The sequence below is a fragment of the Macrobrachium nipponense genome, chromosome 30 (assembly GCF_015104395.2).
Source record: "Macrobrachium nipponense isolate FS-2020 chromosome 30, ASM1510439v2, whole genome shotgun sequence".
NCBI lineage: Eukaryota > Metazoa > Arthropoda > Malacostraca > Decapoda > Palaemonidae > Macrobrachium > Macrobrachium nipponense.
Window position 1 is genome coordinate 66,564,783 of NC_087218.1, and position 6,009 is coordinate 66,570,791.

Consider the following 6,009-nt stretch of genomic DNA (forward strand, 5'->3'; position numbering starts at 1 on the left):
TAATAACAGAATACCTCAGCCTACCTTAATATTAACTTTTAATACTTTAAGACTTCCAGAATGTGTGTCTGCAGCCTGGTATAGGTTTAAGATAAAACAGTACATCCCAAGACCCAGAAGGTGTTTCCATTGCCAGAATTTTGGACACACCCTACAATCGTGTAAATCCAAATTGCAAGAAAATCTTGCAGTCTGTGTCAACTGTGGAGAAGATGAGCATGGTATGTGCGACAGGGACCTAAATGTGTTCACTGTGGTGAGGGACATGCATCATCATCTCAGCAGTGTGATATATATTTACTCGAAAAAGAAATCCAAGCAATCCGAGTAATAGAAAGAACAACATTTAAGGAAGCACGAGAGAGAGCCAAAGCAAAGACTGTAAGACCTGGTATAAGTTTTGCTTCTGCAGTAGCAAAATAAGAAACCTAAAGAAATAGACAAATAAAAACAACCAAATTAAGAGCACAAAAGGAAAATCAAATAAAGAATCATTAAAAAGGCAGCTAACTGAATCATCCGAGTCAACTGATGATGAGAATATAAAGACAAGGTTTACTAGAACCAACAAGAAAGACAAGTATGGAACTGAATAAAATTGAAGTGTCAGTAGAGACACACCCTCCACCATCTGCCTCTTTGGAGGCAAGGCCAGTGGTTGCTGGTCTGGTGCCAGCTTCTGTTGGTGCCAATTCCTCTTTGGAGGACAAACCAGCAGATGAGGCAGAGCTGGCTACTACCAGCAGTACAAAGACACTTGAGGTGGTCTCTTTAGAGAACACCTCTGCTCTCTCCGTCTCGATAGAAATGGAGAGCAAAGAAACTAAAAAACCCTTCAGTGTCAAAGGCATTGAAGGAAAAGATGTTGGCTCTACGAAGGCGATAACTCCTCCCAAGAAGCCAACAAAACTTTCCATTTAAATGCCTCCCCCTAGTAGAAAAAAGAAATCTCCCAGTCTTGTAAAAAAGAACCACAATGTTGGTCCCAAACATGAATAAATTCACTTCCATTATTCAGTGGAACTGTCAAGAGACTGCGAGCGAAGTATGAGGAAGTGAAGCTTTTGATCTATGAGCACTCTCCTGTAGGGGTATGTTTGCAGGAGACTATGCTAGGTGAATATTCCCCTTGTCCTAGGGAATATGTTCACTATGGAACTAAATTTGATCTAGAAGTGGGAAATCATGGTGGATCCCTCATCTACATTTGTCGAGATGCTCCACACTACGAAGTGAAACTAAATACTCCACTTCAAAGCTGTGGCTGTAAGAATTAATTTAAGAAGGAAATATACTTTATGTTCCCTTTACATTCCACCCAATAGCCATGTCCCCCAAGAGAACTTAATATACTTAATGCAGCAACTACCAGAGTCATTTCTTCTACTTGGTGACTTCAATAGTAGACATCCATTGTGGGGAGATGTAACATCAAATCAAAAAGGGAATATAATGGCATCTTTAATAGAAAATGAAGATATAGGTCTTCTTAATACTGGAGAACCTACCCATCACCACATTCAGACAGGCACCATCTCCTGCATCGACCTTTCAATATGTAGCTCCAACTGCAGTGTTGATTTTAGAGAAAGCAAATTGGAGAAAATTCGAAGATTTGAGTGAGTTGGAGGGGGATGCAAAAGATTTCCCAAGTGTAGATGATGCCATTGATCTACTCAATGGAACATTACATACTGCAAGTCTACACTCAATTCCTCGAACTAAAGGACTATCCAGGAGACAGCCAGTACCGTGGTGGTCAGAAGACCTAAGGCTGTTACACCGAGCTACAAGGTCATCATTGACCAGGTGCCGTAGACAACGCACCTTGGACAATGTCATAATTTACAAACAGTGTAGGGCACGATTTCGAAAAGCTATGAAAGCTGCCAGAAGACAAGCATGGGCTGGATATGTATCCTCTATTAACAGCAGAACACGAGTCAGTAGCATTTGGAAGAAAATAAGAAAAATTCATGGTAAATTTACACCCAATCCTCCTCCAATACTTAAAGTGAATAATAATCATGTCACTGATGCCACAGAAGTTAGTAATACATTTTCAGAACACTTCGCTCGAATCTCTGAGAAATCAGATAGTTCCCCAGGACATAATTTCAGAATGATGGAAGAACAACAGGTACTTCACTTCTCAGCAAAGAAAGCTGAATCATATAATATTCCTTTTTTCTGAAAGGGAATTTGACTCTGCTTTATCTAGGAGCAAGAACACTGCCCCTGGTCCAGATGAAATTCCTTATGAAATGTTTAAACACATTTCAAGGAACACAAAACTTTTTATAATAAGTATTATCAATAGAATATGGGATGAAAGCAGCTACCCTACCATATGGGAATTAACTACCATGTTACCATTCCTTAAACCTGGAAAAGATCCTCTCTGTGCAGCAAGTTACCGCCCCATTGCTTTAACTTGCGGTTTGTGTAAATTGATGGAAAAAATGGTAAATGTAAGACTGATGTGGTATCTAGAGCACAACAATATTCTAACACCTTCTCAGTGTGGTTTTCGAAAAATGCACTCCACCCTAGACATCTTACTGCAACTTGAAACCTCTGTCTGTGAAGCCTTTGCCTCCAAGCAACATCATGTGACAGTGTTGTTTTTTGATATAGAAAAGGCATATGACACTGCTTGGAGACATGGGATTCTGAAGACTATGCATAATAGTGGTCTACGAGGCAAATTACCTTTATTTGTGAAATCATTTTTACATCGTAGGTATTTTAAAGTTAAAGTTGGCAGTACTTTATCAGAGAAAACGTGCCAAGAAGAAGGTGTTCCCCAGGGCAGTGTTCTCAATGTAACACTTTTTGCTCTGGCCATAAACAGTGTTGCAGCTGTTATTCCAAGAGAGGTTTTAAAGACTCTGTTTGTGGATGACTTGTCAATATCGTTTGCTGCCACCCGGATGACTGTAGCAGAAAGAAAGCTACAATTAACAATAAATAAAATAGTAAGTTGGGCTGAGAAACAGGGTTTTAAAATCTCTGTAAGCAAGACTACTGCTGTCCACTTCTGTCGGATCAGGGGAGTGCATCCTGAACCAGACCTCTATCTGTATGGCCGTAGAATCCCATGTGTAGAACAAGCACACTTCCTAGGCCTAGTTTTTGACAGTAGATTGACTTGGGTCCCCCATATCAAACATATAAAAGCAAAGAGCCTAGAAGCTCTACACATCTTGAAGGTGCTTTCTCACACCAGTTGGGGAGCTGATAGAAATCGTTTACTAAAGCTTCATAAATCCTTAATCTTGTCAAAGCTATCATATGGTTGTGAAGTTTATTCTTCAGCTTCCTCATCTAACTTAAAAATTTTAGATTCAGTGCATCATTCAGGTATTCGTATAGCCACAGGAGCTTTCCGTTCGTCACCAATACCTAGTATGCTAGTTCCTGCAGGAGAGATGCCTTTTGAACTCTATCGCCAGTCATCATTACTTCGGTACTAGTTTAGAGTGCAAAGACTCCCCAAATCTCTGGCATTTGCTGTGGCAAATAGAAATATTTTTAACGGTTTTTACGAAAGTCATCCAAGGTATCCAACTCCTTTTAGCCATAGAATTAAAAAAAATTTAGAGGATACAAATATTAAAAAATTTCCCATTATCCCCTTTGTGTATCCCAGTACTCCTGTCTGGAGGTTACCTGATATGAAATTCTGCAGGTACTTCAATGGAGCAAAGAGGGATAAATCTGATGAGGAAATGAGGGCCATATTTTTAGAGCATGTACCAGAGCATGTAGATACAAGTTTTATATTTACTGATAGCTCTAAGTCCAATGCTGGCGTTGGATATGGAGTTTTCAGCGAATCTTTTAACTGAAGAGGTGCACTTCCTTCTGTTGCCTCAAACTTTACAGCTGAATTGTATGGCATCCTAGTAGCACTGGAACATATTACAACACTCCCAGTGTGTAGCTACACAATATTTTGTGACTCCAAAAGTGCCCTACAGTCCCTGGAAGTCTTTAATACTGATCATCCCTTGGTGTTGAAGATCTTGCAGTGGATTTTCTTGCACCAGTATAGAGGCAGCATTGTTTCTTTTTGTTGGGTTCCTGCCCATGTGAACATATCGGGAAATGAAGAGGCAGACAAGCTAGCCAAATCAGCAGCGCAAACTTTGATGCCAAGAAAAGGCCCTGTTCCATATCGTGATACATTCTATGATATATGGAAATCCATCCAGCATTTATGGGTACTTCAGTGGGACAGGAGTAGGCCCCAATAAAATGAAAGAAATTACTAGTCAGACACACCTTCGGAAATATGACCTAATACCAAGGAAGTGGCAGGTTGTATTGTGTAGATTACGTATTGGCCATACGCGTTTAACTCACGGCTATCTGATGGATGGGGAGAATGAGCCCTTCTGTGACGATTGCTTAGTTCCGCTGACTGTTAGGCATTTGCTGGTTGAGTGTCCCAGTCTAGTGGAACTTAAGAATCGTTTTTTAGCTTATAGTAGTGAAGCAGGTGGTAATTATAGCATGGCAAAACTGTTGGGAGAAAGCATATTTATTAATAACAATATCTCTTTTATCAAAGAAGCTGGTCTTCTCAAATATATCTGACAGCTGTGCTGTCTTAGTATATACATTTTTTAATAGTTTTACTGTTATGTGATCAATCACAATTCTTTTAATCGGAATATTATCTTTATTTTTATCAGAAATTTATTTTTTAAATAAAATTTATATGTCTCTCATAAAAATAAAGTTATTTTAAATTTTATATAATATATTATAAAAGTTAAAAGATCACATTTAGTATTCGGCGTCGGTGACCCTGGTGTTGTGACGCCAGATAACTCACAATCAATCAATCATTCAATTCTCTGGGGCCATTTTTTATTAACATTCCTTTTAGTGTGTTATTATAGGAAAAAACAAGGTTGACCTTAAAGGCTTTTAGCAATGATTTTATGGTTTTAAATCCGTTAAAATAAGGCAAACTGAGAATGTTCTTAGAATTTTCTTTCGCCGTGTTACTTACACTATAAAACTTTTTGTGGGCTTTATTATAACAAATATCTAATGTTTGTGAAGGATAACATAAATCTTTCCTTATTTTTCTTATGTATTCAATTTCTTGTTCCAAATATTGGGGACTGACAATGCGAAATGCTCATAAAACATAGAAGAAAAAAAAATGATATTTTTATGTTAAGATGGCGGCCTGAATAGAAATGAACATAAGTTAAGTTGTTGGTCGGTTTCCTATAAATACTAAATTTACATTGAAATGGTTTTCTATGTATCAAAACATCTAAGAAAGGGAGGCAATTGTCTTTTTCTAATTCTAGAGTAAACTTAATCGATGGTACCTATTTATTTAATTTAGAGAGTAAATCATTTACATCAATACCGACAGGCAGAACAGCTAAAATATCATCCACATATCTATACAACTTTACAGGAATATAAATGATATTAGGTAAGTAGCGTTTTTCAAAGAATTCCATGTACAAGTTTGAGAGGAGAGGCGATAAAGGGTTGCCCATTGCCATGCCAAATATTTGTTGATAAAATTCACCATTGAATATAAACTTACAATCACAAATGCACAACCTAGTGAGTGAAATAATGTGATTTATAGGTAGAGGTAATTAATGCTGAGTTAGTTCATTACTAAGATATTCTAAAATAGAGTCTACAGGGACTTTAGTAAAAAGAGAACACATCAAAACTAACGAATCTATCAGTGGGGCAAAGAGTAATTTTGTTTAATTTATCAACTAAATCTAGAGAATTATATATATGAGAATCGGAGATGGTTCCAAGTAACGGGGACAAGATCTTAGTGATGTATTTCGAAAGTTTATGTGAAATTGAACCAACAGTACTGATAATAGGCCGCATAGGGTTATTTTCTTTGTGCGTTTTGACTAATCCGTACAGGTAAGGTAGCGAAGGAGATTTGACTGACAATTTGCCTAGTAGTTCTGTTTTATCTTTAAGGATATTTTTCACTGTGCTATT

At 37.7% G+C, this 6,009-nt stretch overlaps 1 protein-coding gene across 3 annotated transcripts in view; it reads right to left on the reverse strand.

Annotated features, from left to right (window-relative positions):
• LOC135202574 (stomatin-like protein 1) overlaps positions 1-6,009 on the reverse strand; it is a 453,302-nt gene that overhangs the window by 316,398 nt on the left and 130,895 nt on the right. Inside the window, exon 2 of one of the 3 annotated variants that reach the window (XM_064232075.1) lies at positions 4,369-4,527. The exons of the other annotated variants lie outside the window; for them this stretch is intronic. The gene's annotated coding sequence lies outside the window, so the exon portion shown is untranslated. The remainder of the gene's footprint in view (positions 1-4,368; positions 4,528-6,009) is intronic. 3 annotated transcript variants of the gene reach the window in all.